Raw genomic sequence first — 16105 nt, 5'->3', positions numbered from 1 at the left:
AACTATGGAACTTGAAGAAGGTAGGAATGTAAAGCATGTCCAAGTGTCTGTCGTCGTTGTAAATAATAATCTGATATATATATGTTGTGTACACCATTAACTTTAAAATCACGAAGTGGGCCCCCCCAAGGAGGGGCCCATTAATTCCAGGGGGGCCCGGGCCCCCCTGGCCCCCCCGGGATCTACGCCCATAGTATATCTATATATCTCTCGCTCTATCGTTCTATATTTCTGTGTATCCCTCTCTCTAACTCTCTATACCTATCTATACCTCTCTATACCTCACTCTATATCTCTTTATCTCTATGTCTGTAACTTCATATCTATATCTTTATCTTTACAAAATAGAAGACGATCACACAAACATTCATTTACCTATATTTATTTTTAATATCTTTTTACCTGTCACAGGTGTGGCAAAAGTATATCAAAACATGCGCGTATTCAAATGGAACGTTGTATAAAAGTTTCAAAGCAATCTGTGAAGAACTTTCTAAGATTTAATTTTTTGAACGAACGATAATTATATTTTTATTTCTAAAGATTTAAGGTTTTTAAAATCTTATATTTTTGTGTTTTTTCCTCATATATAATTTTATTCCCACCTCTTGAGAATGTAGGTTCAACAGATTTTTTTTAAATTTTTTTTTAAATAATTGAGTTAGAAATTCATATACGAGAAAAATGAATCTACTCACCTTTAGTTTGTATACACTGCGCATGTGGAAAAGCGGGAAATAGTATTTTAAAACATAAAATTAATAACGAAATTAAAATATACCCATACCTATATATTAAAAATAACAGTTTTTCATTGCAGATACTTAAATAATGATCTAATTTATTACTGGAAAACACCACACTGTTAGAAATTACATTAGATTTACGGTTTTTACCAAGAAAGAATCAACCCGAGATAAACGAAATGTTCTTCGTAATCTCAGATATCTAGATCTTCGTAGAAAGTACGGCGAATTCCGACTTCAGTTAGTGTTTCGTTGTAAACAGAGTAAACACAAGTGTGGAAGGAAAACATAAGGTGTTTGCCGTGTATTCAACAAGATTCTGAATGTTTTGTTAATATAATAAGATTACAATTTTTGATTCATGTTCAAAATACATTAACTCAGTACCGTAAATTTTCGAAAGGTAAACCGTAAATTGACGGACATCTCTGGATAATTTGTAAAGAGCGTACTTCGTAAACTCTTAACAGAGTGGGTACTTATACAATAATGATATTATAAAATAAATATGACTTAAAAATAGTATAACAAGCACTATATTTCCTTACGCTTGATGTTAACCTTGTTTACACACAGAACTCAGAAGTTGTAATGCGGCTGTCTGGCAATGCAAAGGACCTTGCGTCTTTTTTTTGAGACTGACTCTTCGTTAGAAAGTACGTAAATTTACTGATACTTTGAACTACTGGTTCCATCACCCCTCGTCACGAGAATGGGATTTTTTCACCCCTCGTCACAAGAATAGGTTTTTTTTTTTTGTTTTGTTTTGATGGTTTGGCTTAGAATGTTAATTTTCAACAGGACAGCTAGTCATGCCTCTTTTATTTTAAGAGAGAGAGAGAGGCGTTCGCCGACAAACATTACTTTGTATCCTCACCGTTTCAAACAATGATTATAATTGAATTAAAAAAAAAATATCTCTTCCGCGAGGGGGTCAGTGTCTAATGCTTCAACTAATGAAATTTTAAACAGTATTTAATGGGGGACTGCTTGCTACCAGCGCATCGTGTTTGAACAAGGGCCCTTGCACAGTAGTTAGCAGTGAGTGTGTGTTGTTGTTTCGCCTGCGTTTTACGAGCAGGCAATTTGTCAGCCGCGCGCGTTATTCTCGCCGGCTCGTTCCAGATGACGTCGCGTCGATCCATCAAGGTGATTAGTACGAGTTGTCTCGGAAGGACTCGTACCACCCGGCGGTCTGCGTGTCTTCTCCAGATGCCCAGGGCGTCGTTGAAGGTACGAGCAGTGGTTCCGACAGTTCGTACGACAGCGGTTGACTGTTGAAGTCAAGGGCGTGAGTCTGTAGGATTCGCAAGGCAGGGCCGGATTTAGATGTCTGGAGGCCTCGGGGAAACAGAGGAGCGGAGGCCCCCCTGGCCCCAAATTATTTTCCAAATAAAATGAACAATTTTTTTCAGTCGAGTTTTCCAATAAATAATTTATTCTGAAATCAAGTAGATTCTCTTAGTATTAAAAAAAAAACATACATAAATATAATAGGAGACAAGAATTATATGAAATTAAATTTTAGTGTTAATGAACGGAACCTTTCCGAGCTTTTTTCGCCGAAAAATCGTTGATGATTTCGCTGAAATCCAATTCCCGGAGTAAATCGCTTTCAATGCTCAGGAGAGAAAGCTTCGATAAACGGTTTTGTCCCATCGTGTTTCGGAGCCTATTTTTTATAATTTTCATTTTTGAAAATAAGCGCTCTCCAGTGCAATTTGAAACCATCAAAACCAAATAAATTCTCAATGCAATTTCAAGGTTTGGAAATGTAGCTCTGAAATTTTGATCTGCAAGAATTTGGTAGTAAAATAGTTCCGGAGATTGGTCTTTTCCATAGTCCTTTTTGTATGAGTCCGTTTGTGGGGGCCCTCCGTTTGTGGAGGCCCCTGGGCTTTCGCCCCGGTTGCCCTCCCCTAAATCCGGCCCTGTCGCAAGGGCATGAGCCCGCGGTAATTCGCAAAAAAAAAAAAAAAAATGGGGGGGGGGGAGGAGGTGTGAGAATTTTATCGCGTGAGTTTTAACAGACGCAAGTCATCTCTGGATAGGGAGCTTGTACCTTGAACACTGCCCACAATATGGCATATACGAATGAAACATGCAGACAACTTTTAAAATATACCTACAGAAAGTTTTCCATAAAACAGTATTGACAACAAACCAGTTTCCCTGTCACGATTTTGCATGCCCAAGCCTTCTGCCTCCCCTTCCCCCTCCTCAACGAGTCTACTCCTATGGTTGAAATAATTGTTCTTATGTATTTAGGGTTTCCAGACTGCATACGGTTGGATCATTAAAATTTCAATATTACACATTTATTTATTTTTTTTCTTTTGGAGGGGTGCAAGAGGGTGGTGATCAAACTATTTGTTTATGAAAACGCCTTCCAAAAGCATATTTGTATAATCTTATACATTACAGCATATCTCTAAATGCTTAATAACAACAACGTGATCTACCAATTAGTGACATAAAATTAAGTCCAAATACTGGGGACTTTAGTCAGTGAGAATTAAATGACAATGAACAGTAACTTGGATGTAAATTGCGTGATAGACAAGTTTTACTGGCCGTTTATCAGAAGGACTCAACCACGCCCGTTTCTTTTTTTTTTTTAATCAATAAATTCGCAGCGGACACAAACGCTGGGACAAACTGTGGGACGCGAGGCGGTTGCTAACTTTCGTTCGCTTAGGGGCGGCTTTCTTTGTTCTCCGGCGAGAACCGGCTGGAGAAAACCGCATGAAGCAGCGGCTTCTTCTGTTCTCTGGAATCCAAAAAAATAGTTAAGTTCGCCTTGTCCAGTGGTCGCTGCAGTTTTTGAGCGGGACATGTCCATTTTCACCTTCACCGCTCGCCCAAACTCGCGCTCGGAACTACTGTCCCCAAACACAGATTATTCCGACCTTACGGCCGGCGTTCCCGCGTTTCCCTACCACATATGCGCCCTAATAGGGTAGGGTGGCAGTAACATTCCAGTTCTCCTTGATTATAACATTCCAGAGCTTTAAAAGTAAACAGAACTGTGAGGGATCGCTTCCTGTTGTTGATCGGGAGGGTATTAGAGCTTCGGCACCGACCAGCTGCTGGGGTCACCAACCCAGCATAGTTACCGCCTCGGCCCCAAACACAAGAAGAACGCATTTCCCTTACTGCTCGTTTCTTCTGACGTTCATAGTTGCTCCGACCTAACCGCTTAAGGGGCCCGCCTCGTCAGGGGTGTATGTGTGTTAGTGAGGCGGGATGATAAGCGCGACGCTCGCTGGTGCTTCCAGCGCGGTATAGCCTCTAAGCGCAAGTTTCTGAACTGGCGCGCATTCGTCTCGTCGTCACAGGATAACTGTGAAATTTGATCGGTGACCGTAACATTATATGGCGGAGAAATGAAGATAAAGGTGTTATGCAAGCCCCTTAAGTGCTTTCAAGAATCTGTACTGATTGTTGTATGCCTAAAAATTACTCTGAAAACATGCGTTTTAGGCATGTTAACGCTTCTAAAAATACAGTTTAAAAACTTAATCCGAAATTAAAAGTACTTTTCGGTCCTCAGCGAACTCTTAAATGTTATTCGTAAATAGGCCCCACTCGGATATCTTGAGTAGTTTTGAAATCGCGTTGTTTTTCCTGAAGCTCTGCGCACCGTGTGTGTGTCCCGGTAGGCGGGCCCCTTAACACCTGCCCGCGCCTTTCCCGCCAGTAATTGACTCTAGGAGAGAGATAAGGTGAACCAACCGACTGCGATACGTTCAACACATCCGTGACGTCAGCGCGGACAAAATTTTGCGGGCGCAACAGATCTTCCGATCATATATATATATATATATATATATATATATATATATATATATATATAACAAAATAATATTTATATCGCGTCGTGGAGGCAAAGTCATGGGGAAGCCTAAGATGTACATCAAGCTCTGTCCCTGCCCGAACACGCCCGAATATTCACCTTCGGCCAACCTCGGGTTTATTTATATATATTTATATTTCTCTGTTTATTTTAATGTGGCTATACTAACCTAACTAACCGTCCATAGTGTTTTAAAGTGTTTTAATGTAGCTAACCTAACCGACCACTTTTAATATTTGAATTCATTTTTCCTGCGCAAAAATAAAACAAATCCCGAGGTTGGCCGAAGGTGAATATTCGGGCGTGTTCGGGCAGGGACAGAACTTGATGTACATCTTAGGCTTCTTAAAGTCATGAAGTGAACGCCAGAATTTTGTTTTCCAAGGAGGCTTGGACTATTGCATCGGTAATGTCGCTGTAAGCCATGTGTCTTTTTAAAATACGTTTTCATGCTACAAAGTATCAGTAATGTATTTGGAATATGTTCACGCACATTGATTTTTTTCCCAAATGAATGTTAATCTTAAATTAAACATGTTTCCCTTAAAACGTAGATTAAATAATAAAGCATTTCAAATATTGATGGCTATCGGAATGTTTGGTGGATATGTAACGGCAAGAAACACTTAGGAAAAAAAAAACATCCTGTATAACTGTGTGTCGCGTAGATAAAAATAGCACGATTTGCAACAAAATAGATTTGCTGCTCAAGAAAGGCAAAAGGCGAGAGTGAAAACCCGATAAACACCAGTTATATAATAAATATATGCTAATATCAAATTTAGAACGCAAACCCGCAGCGCCTGATAGGCGTGCAACACGCACAACCCCAAGCAAGTCAATTTACACGTACTTACTTGTAACAAACAGTTATGGGAAATAAGAGTGTTTACACCCTAATTATTACAATCAAATGAATTTACGACAGAGAAACGTTTTGCAGTGGCTGTAAAACTTGTTTCAATTAAACATTATCCAGGGGTTTAGTCTTTTATTTTAATTCTAGATAATTTCTCTATTATTTGCCATACACTGGTTGTTGGACTACAATTTCAAAGGCGTTTAGCCTTGGAGAGCACTTTAGTTTGAACTTATTTTTCAAATTCTAACCTGAAGCTGGAGGTGGTATGTTGAATTCAGATTCAGATTCAGAATACCTAACATATCAATAAATATATTCGAATCGATTATTAAAATAGTGTATCTGTCTGCGAGCTGCATATAAGTAATTACTGATTAAGCATCAAAAAAAATAAAATAAAAAATAATGAAGGTCCCCAATTATTTATATTGTAAAAAATATTACTTGACTAATAATCGACTTTTATTTCAAACCGAAAAGTCGTATATTCTCAAACGATTCCATCACGCAGCTCGATCTGAAAGCTGTGGTGGTTTTGGTTTGTTTTTTTTGGCTCCTTCCTCCGGCCAATCATGTCCCAGCGTCCGACGATTCACGTTACGTAAACGTACACTGGACTTGAGGAAAAATATTTTTTTTTTTTTTGTTTTCTGGAGGCAATTAACAAAAAAAATAAAATCTCGAGTTAGTACTTATCCTACATGTGTAAAAGCACGCCCGTATATCTCTTTGACGTACGTTCTACCCTTTCTCTTTTCTTCGTTCTTCACCACACGAAGGTCATCCAGCATGTACGTACTATACGCGTCTTCTATATTTAAACACCGTCGGTGGTAAGAAAAAGGTTGGCGTGTCTACGTACTTCGTGCTTCTCAAACGTGTACGCGAGATTAATCATCGAGGCTGGCAAACAAAAACAAAACAAAAAAAAAACGCTAATGATTTTCTTTGCGCGCCTTTCAACGCCTGTGCTTTGATTCCCCTGCCGTCTGTGGTTGTTTCCGGGTCTTCCACTTGGACGTAAGGCATCCGTGAGCGTCCCCATGGCTTCCGTATTGAAGCACGGACTGAGTGTAGACGTAGACCAAGCATAAGATGAGCAGCAGCCATTCGCTGAGTCCATCGTTGAAAGGTCTATTTGAAAGGAAATTACCGTCAAGAACTCATTTTTTTTAAAACATCCTTCCTCAAGCTGGTGGTTGTCTGTTGAATTCAGATGCAACCTGTAACTGAGAACACTATTTACATATCAACACATATATTCGAAATAAATACCAAAATAGTGCATCAGTCTGCAAGTTGCATAGAAGTTATTTCTGATTAAACTAAATAAAAATTAATAAAGGTCTCTAATTATTTATATCGTAAAAAATATCTGATTTGAATACTAACGGAGAACAATTCCGACACATGCAAATCGATCTGAACCGATCTCCCCCATTGCCTTTCTTGAGCATAAGATCTATTTTGTTGCAAATAAGGCTGTAGACATTTCTTTATAGTAACCAGCTTTAGGCTACTGAAAATCCACACTGCAAGCTATCGTCGGTAACGATATATTTATAAAGATGTTCACTTACTTTGAACATCAACCCACTCGATTAATCTAGGTATAAAAGAAAATAAGTCAAAAACCGATAAAGATTCAAGCGAAAACGCCCAGCCACCAGGGGCGGTAACAACATTTCCCGGCAGCCTAGTTTGGGCGTTTACGTTCTATAACTTATCTACTGTATTCTATGGAACAGACGATTCCAAAGATTATATAAATATTAAATCATAGAGAAAGTATAAATACGGCGTAGTTTCTACGAAAATCCAGTAATTACAAACAACTCTTCGTTTATTTGAGGTGAATTCTAACATTGTGAAAATGTCAGAAATGTATTTGTATGCAGACAATAATGTTGTATTATGGAGGTGTCGATAAACACACTTTACTATGCAAAATCTGTGTTATGCAACACTCGCATTAATATTTTTATCGCAAAAAAAAATATTTATTCGTTACTTTTTTTAATTTATTATGTCGCAGAGTGAATGGCCAAATTATATTTTTGAAAAATCTTTGGCAAAAAAAAATGAAGCAAACAGAGTCAAGGAATTTTCTTTGAAGGACAACCTACTTCAAAGGCTACTCTACCGAAAGCCAGAAAATAATAATAATAATAAAAGAGCTATCTCCCAATTATTGTTTTTTTTTCCCTCGTAAATTCTCTCACGTCCATTCAGTGACAAGTTTTTTTTTTCTACATCTCCTTAATTCTTATTTACGAGTCGTAAAGTTTAAGTATTAAAAAAAATAATTATATGTCTACGTCTCAATTTCCACTGGTGATGTAGGTCACTCGTAGCAAGCAAACCTGTTGCACTCGGAACCCATGATTTCGCAACTTACATAAAACCGATTAACTTTCGTAGACGAAGAGTTATGGAATACCTTACTCCTGCCTAAGCCAGTGCTGGAGGTTTTCAGCGGCACAAATCTGTGTGATTTGCATCAGCGGTCCGCGGAAACTTCGGCCCAAGGGTCTCGTGCTCGGAGTCAACCGATACAAGTAAATCTCTTGATTGGCTGCTTTTTTGTTGTATACTTCCCTTATTTAGAAGAAAAAAACTCAATTGTTAAAAAGGTTATGTTTATACAAGGTGAAGAGAGTACGGTATATTACATTTTCGCAATTTTTAATCACTTAATCAGTGACTTTATTGGAAATACATTAACGTACAGCGCTTCCGGCTGTGGAGCCGTGGAGCTGGCCGCCATCTTGGACTATAACGTCCCTTTTTGGTTTCAATATTTTCTCAAAAATTATTAAAAATAACTCAAAATCCTCAAAACGAGTAAAAAAATCTCCCTATTTCGGGGAAAAGATTCATGTTTCGAGGGAAAATTTCCCATTTTTCCTCCAAAAAAACCAAAGAGGCTTAATTTTCCTCAAAAGGCCCTGTCTAAGTTCATGAACTCGACCTTGACTCCCGGTCTTCATCTTAAAAATCTTTAAATTTTATCTTGAAAATTATGAAATAATTCCAAAAAATTATATAAGAAATATAATTATTCACAAATCCAAGCTCATGCTGGTGACGATGAGTTGATCGTACAGGAAACTGGTTCGCTTCCCTAGCCAGAGCTCACGCGAGCTGGCCTTGGCGCGCGGGGGGGGGGGGGGGGCAGGAGAGATGATTCCGCAATGGTTCGCTGTTGTCTTTCGCGGTGTGGAAGAGAAGGGCGCAAGGCTGAACCAATCATGGAACCAGGAATGGAATCTAAGCAAAGCTCTAGCCACTGAGCCGACAGGTCGAACTTCTTTGAAGCTGTCGCACGCTTTTACTGATTTTCCTAAAATAAAAAAAGTAACTAAATGGAATGAAGTTTATTTTCAAATAGTTGAGTCACTGAATATTACAGAATGTCCATAAAAGAACGTTCCAGCTATAAATTTTAATAGTATCAGTAGTAGTGTCTTGGTTCAAGTTCACAATTAAAAGAGTAACTCAAACCGTTTTAGATAAGCGCATTCGCATGTACTTCTTTTTTTTTTTACCGCTTTCAGGACCGCTTTCGCAAAATGGCGACTTAAGGGGATTGGTGCAGGACAAAAAACAGTCATTCGTCAGAATTTGTTGGAAATGAGCTTAAGTGTTTCATAAATGCTTGTTTATTACTACTGTATGGCCAGCCAGCACGTATATAAGCTAGCGGGTGAGATTTGGCAAGTTAGTGGCGAGAGAGCTTCTGTGAGGGGAGGTTGTCGAATGTTGCAGCTCTGAGGCCTGCCATCTAGCGGGAATCTTTCGAAGGTCTTACACAATATCGCCTTTCTCTCTCTATCTCTCTCTCCAACACGGACACCCAACCAGCTCTTATCGCTTCCCATCTCGCCTTATCCTTCATTCTCGGATCAGGTAGCCGCCCTTCCCCGCGTAGACTTTCGTGTTACTCCAGGAAACCAAGACAACCTGTGAACAATTTGTCCAAAGCTGAATTTTTGTACTGTGGTAGAGTTGACTATGCTTAATAACATACCGAAAGTTTACCACTGTAGACCTTGTGCGTTATCACCGAAAATTTGCATTTAAGTCCTAGGTGACAGCAACTTGCATCAGTCCATTAAAATGCTACCCATTTATACAGTTTTTAATTTAGACTGTCCATAAACTTACCAAAATAATCTAGAAACTTTAATACACCCATTAATGTTAGAAAAAATTTAAATTTTTAGTATATATGATATAAAGCGATTAATTCACGACATATTTTTTTTTTATCTTTGCCACCCAGATAAAAATACGATTTACACCGATTTGAAGAGCCCAATGCGAAAAAATGTCTAAATACATGTTTTTAATTATACTTTTAGCTTTAATATAGTATATTTATAAAGAGTCTAGCATAATTAGTTGCCTCATTAAAGCTGCCCGAGCGTTGCAGTGTACTGCGGCCGAACTGATCTTTCACGGCCGGCGGGCTTTGAAACACGCTGCGTACTGCGACACTCAATAAACTTGGTCTTATTTATGGATTACTTAAAATATATTTAATGCATATGATAGGGTGTATTCATGTTACATCTATTGAGGTATACATATTATTTTTTTATATATGAATGATTTTTGATACAATAAAATTAACAATAAACAATTTCTGCTTGGAACTTGTAAATCAAAATTCTAGAGGACCTCTGATTTTATATATGTGTGTTCGTATTTTGTTACAAAAATTTTATTATTAAAAATTATTTTTTATTTCTAATACATTATATTATTTTAGATCAGAACTGTGCAAAATTTTAATGTAGCCTATATTATAAAATATATATATATATTTAATTGTATGAAATTATTTTACTATATAACAATTGAAGAAAACGATACACCGTTAATGTGCTTGTTGAGTTTTGTCACTTTTATAACATAATTCGGATGATAATGTTATTTTTTTCCAGAAAATAAATAATACATAAGTTGTGTTGTAAAATGTATTGATAGAATTACATATTTAGTAAATTTTTTTCTAAGTTAATTCATTGGAGTGCTGCGCCTAGCTTACTTCGTTGAATTGCTAGTGGCAAAGAGCGTTGGTGGATGTTTTTGCAAGAGTTTGACCGTATTTTATGACCCCAGCTGTGAGAGGGTGTTCGTCCCAGAAATCCTAACGGTCAAGGAAAATAGCCTTTCTCTGTAGTCACGTACGGGTCTGCTACTCGCGCAATATCGTCAGTTTATCACAACTTTCCGGGAAGTTCTATTGTTGTTATTTATTTATAATTTAGAAATTAAAGAGTCGATCATACTAACATTTTTACCTAAGCAAATTGCATCCTGGAAGATTTTTATCTACGTTTGCAGCAAAAATCACTTGCAGTTAGGAAACTTTTATTCTTTCAGAGTAAAATTCAGTCTGGAATTACCATACATTAAAAACCTTAGTTTTCTGGAGCAAAAAACGTCCCAGCACGAGCGACTTTAACACTGCTGCACCACACACTACGCAGCTTGAAATACATCAGTGGTCAGACTATTGTACCAGACACTCAAAATATACACATTTAAACCTTAAAAAAAAAACACAGACAATATTTATGAAGTGATTTTGACGTTACGCTCAACATATTTATGTAACATGTAGTCAAATTTCTATAAAAAAATATATTTATTTCTTACCTTTTATGATTAAAATTACCAATTTAATAATAGGACGTTTTAACTTTGAGGTGTTTATCACAGTTACCATGTAGGACATTATTTTATATTACTTTGGTGCCATAATGAGAACCGACTTAAAAAAGTATTAAAGTTATTAAATTTACGAAACATTTTTGTGGATCATTGTAGAAATTATCATTAAGGACTCAACTGCTCATTTATTGGTGTGATCACAAGGTTTCATCGGTAAACTTTTGACGTGTTACTAAGAAATGTTCATTCTACTACTGTAAAAAAATTTTTCTTTGGGATAATTTTCCATGTATTAAAAATTTTTGTTTCTTAACAGCGAAATTCGTCTCGACCCGAACCTACTTCGACAACCTCGCAGTAGTATACACTACGCGGCTCGGATCGCTTTAGTGGTCAGACTAATTGTATGAGACACTTAAAAAATATACCAATTTAAAGATGAATAAATATGCAACAACGATTACTTTAATCGATTTCCACGTTGGGCTCTTTAAGTTTATGTAAGATGTATTTATATTTCCTTAAAATTGAATGAAAGTGAATTCGTTAACTTTAATGATTTAAAAGGTCTATTTTATAGAAACATGTTAAACTTTGTACTTTTAATCACTATCCTCAGATAGGGCAATGTTTCTAGATTATTTTGGGTTCCATACTGAGGTCTATTCCATAAACTGCATTTGCAATATCCATTATTGTGGATCGTTGCAAAAAAATTTAATTTTGGAATTAACTACTCGTTTTCGGTGTGACACACAAGGTTTGCGGCAGTACTTACACTTTTGACGTGTTACTAAGAAATGTTCATTCTACTACTGTACAAATTTCGGCTTTGGGATAATTTTCTATGTATTAAAAACCTTTGTTTCTTCACAGCGAAATTCGTCCCGACCCGAGCCTACTTCTGCAACCTCGCAGTAGTATACACTACGCGGCTCGGATCGCTTTAGTGGTCAGATACATTGTACCAGGCTCTCAACAAATAAACTAATTTAAAATTTAAGAACTAAATCGTGATCGTAAATTGGCCGCCATGGTGATTTGCGAATTTATGGAGAAATAAAAGCAGTTAAAATCTTATGTATTTTCCAAGAGACATTATTACATCACCAATCATCTTAAGTAACAGGTTTACAAAATTTCAACATATTCATTAGCTAGTCAGTTTTTTTTTCAAATGTGTTAGTATTAACAATCTGGACCATATCTAGTCGGTGAGGTCTGTATTGTTACAGACTATCTGTATTCCGGTATTTGGATTTTGAAGCTACTTAATGATTCGCTTTCAATGTCTATTAAAATATACCTAATGCTAATTGCAGGAATATTTCTACTCGATTTCAAAATTATAATTCCTGAACATTTGTAGCGGACACATTTCAATGTAACGCTCATTGATTTTCGAGTTGTGTTGAGGTTTCGCATGCCACTTCGTGTACACGAGATGGCTCCTGCTCTGGTAACAATGAGTAGGGACACCTGTATTTCGCGAATACATTTCGTGTCAAGGTATTTCACAAAATACTGTAGCTTTTTATAAGAGGAAAGGCAAATTGTGAGGGTGCAGCAGTACTGTGACCACATTCTCATTGGCCTCGTCAAGAGCGGGACGACACCTCTCACCGCTCTCAGCCAATAACCACAGGAGAAAAGCTACAGTATTTTGTGAAATACCTTGACACGAAATGTATTCTCGAAATACAGGTGTCCCTAACAATGAGTCATCACAACCGGTGCCGTCTGTACGAGCGTCTTCACAAGTTATCCTGAAATATGTTCTTAAATATTAATTCAAGTGAATTCTTAAAATCCTACACACCTTATCTTAAGTGTCGTAAGTGAATCGTTATATTTTGTAAATCCATATAATATAGGAGCCACCATGGCGCGAAGCGATGGACGCGATACGAATATTTTTTTTTACCAACCACTACATCAGTAAATATTTGTGGTTTCCATTCGCTATGAATTCAAGCATGTAACATTTGTACTGCTTCTTCAATTCGGCCACAGTTAAATGGGAGGCTCTGAATCCCTGAAAACTCCTCAACAAAATCAACGATGAATCACAGGCATTATAACAAACAGTTGTCACAAGTCAAGTAGCCAATGAGCAGGTGACATTTTTCGAGTCCGTAGAGGATTGACTATCGTACAGGTCATTAACAACACGCCCTTACGCGCATGGTTAATACCCGCATGAGTAGAGCAGAGGTGCCCACCTCTCCCCCCCCCCCCAAACACTATGACTCACCCCCCCCCTAAACTAATTATGCCCCCCCCCCGAATTTTTTTATGCCATTTTCTAAATGATTTATTCAATTATTTTATAATATTATACTTTTTTAGTATTATATTTTATCACATTTTGCATTAATTAAAACTGATTTTCTAATAATAATTTTGGTAATATCAGGTAATATTTCCATCCTGAACCGACAGATGCCAAACTGCTTTTGTTGAGGAAAGTGCGGGGTTGCCAATTTGATTTACAAGATCCCTTTCATTTATCAAAGCACCAGAATCGTATTTTCACATTAGAAGCTATAATTATGTAAATAATATATACATTTTTCTCGTCTTTTAACCACCCCCCCCCCCTGAAATATTAATGACGCAGTCTGCGTCGTTACCCCCCCCCCCCCCCTTGTGGGCACCCCTGAGTAGAGTGTAAAGGCGTAAGCATGATACACATCTGGTCCTCATCTAACCGCGCACACTTAGATTTAACTCAGGATAGGGTGAAAAATGTTTACTAATTTTGCAGTCCTAACAGTCACCAACGAAACGCCAGCAAAATAAATAAATAAGGCCACGAATATTGTTCGTGAATGAAGGCGAAGCTGATACTTTGGAAACGTTACCAGCATATATTAAATAATGTTTAACTATTATTTACGTAGCTTACTTCTTAAAACTGCATTCATGTAAACTGATTTTGTGTGAGACTATGTTGAGTGTTTTCTGCTACACTTATTTTTCTGAAAAAAAGTATATTGTGGCTTAATAAACTTGTTAACATTGATGCCTGTCATAAAAAAAATTCAAACGTAATCATACGGATACATGTTGAGTATAGTTTATGAATGGTTCACGCATTGCTGGAAAAAAAAAGCATGTTTACAATTTTACACATCTTTATGTTGTCGCATCGCGTCCATCGCGTTGTACATACGCAACTCTGAAAAATAAATGTATGGTAAAAAAGCTATAATAAAATAATCTCTTATCTTTCTTTATTCTTTTTTCTAAGCGCTCTAATGGCTTTCGATAGTTTTGTTCTTTTGTGTACTATGCTTGGTGGAGGTTTCTTCGGCATTTTATTCCTGAATAAATCTCACGCTTACAACAAAAAACATCTAGCTAAATCACTGTGCTAAATAATAACAGAGAATAACCATTCAATTATACGCCGAGCTAGACCAAACACGTTCTCTTATCTACTGAAAATGAGTACGTTGACCTTCATATCAGTTTCACGCGAAATCCCGTCTCCCCTTCGTAAACAGCAGACAGCTGAGGCAGGGTGGGAACGAGAGAAAACACTGGCTGCAAACAGTTCGGGAAACTGTCGCAAGGTGTCACTACTGTCCAGCGCGCTCCATAATTTCTCGTATCCGAGCTTGCACGCTGCTCAAACTTCTACAGTTAAGTTTTACTTTAGGTCCGACTGCAATAAGCTAAAGACTAAAATAAAGTCAATCATTCAGCCGACAGATATATTGGCGTTTGAATTACAAATGAAAACGCGAATGTTATTAAATTCGCAAATGAATATCACGCAATTTCGTAGCAGCTCATTTATTAAAATTCAAATTGTAAATACGTTAAATTAATAATGATTACAGATAAAATAATGGTCACAGTCATATCTCCCGTGTCTGAAAATTTATCTGCGAAAGTTTTACCACTGAATTCTTTATAGTTTATTAATAAAGCTTGAATTAAAGAAATTCCCGAAAATCAGCAATAACTTAATTAAAATAAAAAAATAAAAAAAATAATTTTACACCAGAATGGTTCAAATCTTCTCTAGAAGCTGAATCATTAACAAATATATTGTTTTTTTTAATACGATGCTGGTGCACCAATCCCCTTAAGAGCGTAAAACGTTGTCTAAGAGTGAATCTGTAATTTTAGTTCAACGTGCGTTGTACTGGAATCTCTTTGTACGAGAGTGGTTGAACGTTAAAGTCCCTGAACCGTTGGATTGATCGTATAATGGTCGAGACGACAGAGCTCTTTACAGCTGGCCACCCCGTTCACCTGACATAGCGCCATGCGATTTTTTTCCTTTGGAACTTTATAAAAGATCGTGTCTACGCCCGCCGATACCTAATGATTTTCTAGAGTTGAGACTCAATAGTGTAAATTAAACTGTTATAATATACCATTGAAACGGGACATTCTTTTATGGACAGCCTGCAACTCACTTTTTTTTTATATTAATCAACAGAACTGTACTGGAGGTAATTGAAACCACGAATATTTCCGGTCTTGAACTATCCGTAACAAATTTAGTGTCGATGTCGACAATATTAGTGACAAGCCCGGCTCCATATAATATCAAACACTTAACGATGATTTCAGCTTTTGTTATCATACAACTTGCTAGAGATAAGGACAGCCTGAGGTATCACAGAAAAAAAATCTCTGTACTTTTACAAAAGATTGCTTTGGAAACCAGTTGCCGAGAAATAGTTTGTAGTACTACAGGAAATAAATTGTAACTTTGTATACCACATGACTATAGTTAGTTTTCCATGTGTGAAATACGTTTTTCGTCGAGATAATACTGAGAATTTCTTATGAAAATTGACTCACAATTTTATATTATAATTAATGTTTAATTCTAGCATGATTTTTTAAACAATGAAAAAAAAAAACAAACAGTAAACAATTTGACTTTATTTTGTTTTATTGTGCATATTAATGTGCGTAGTTAGTACCGGAAAGCTA

The sequence above is a fragment of the Bacillus rossius genome, chromosome 16 (genome assembly GCF_032445375.1).
Source record: "Bacillus rossius redtenbacheri isolate Brsri chromosome 16, Brsri_v3, whole genome shotgun sequence".
In the NCBI taxonomy this organism is placed as follows: Eukaryota; Metazoa; Arthropoda; class Insecta; order Phasmatodea; family Bacillidae; genus Bacillus; species Bacillus rossius.
The sequence above is the reverse complement of the archived record's forward strand: the minus strand, read 5'-3'. Positions refer to the sequence as shown.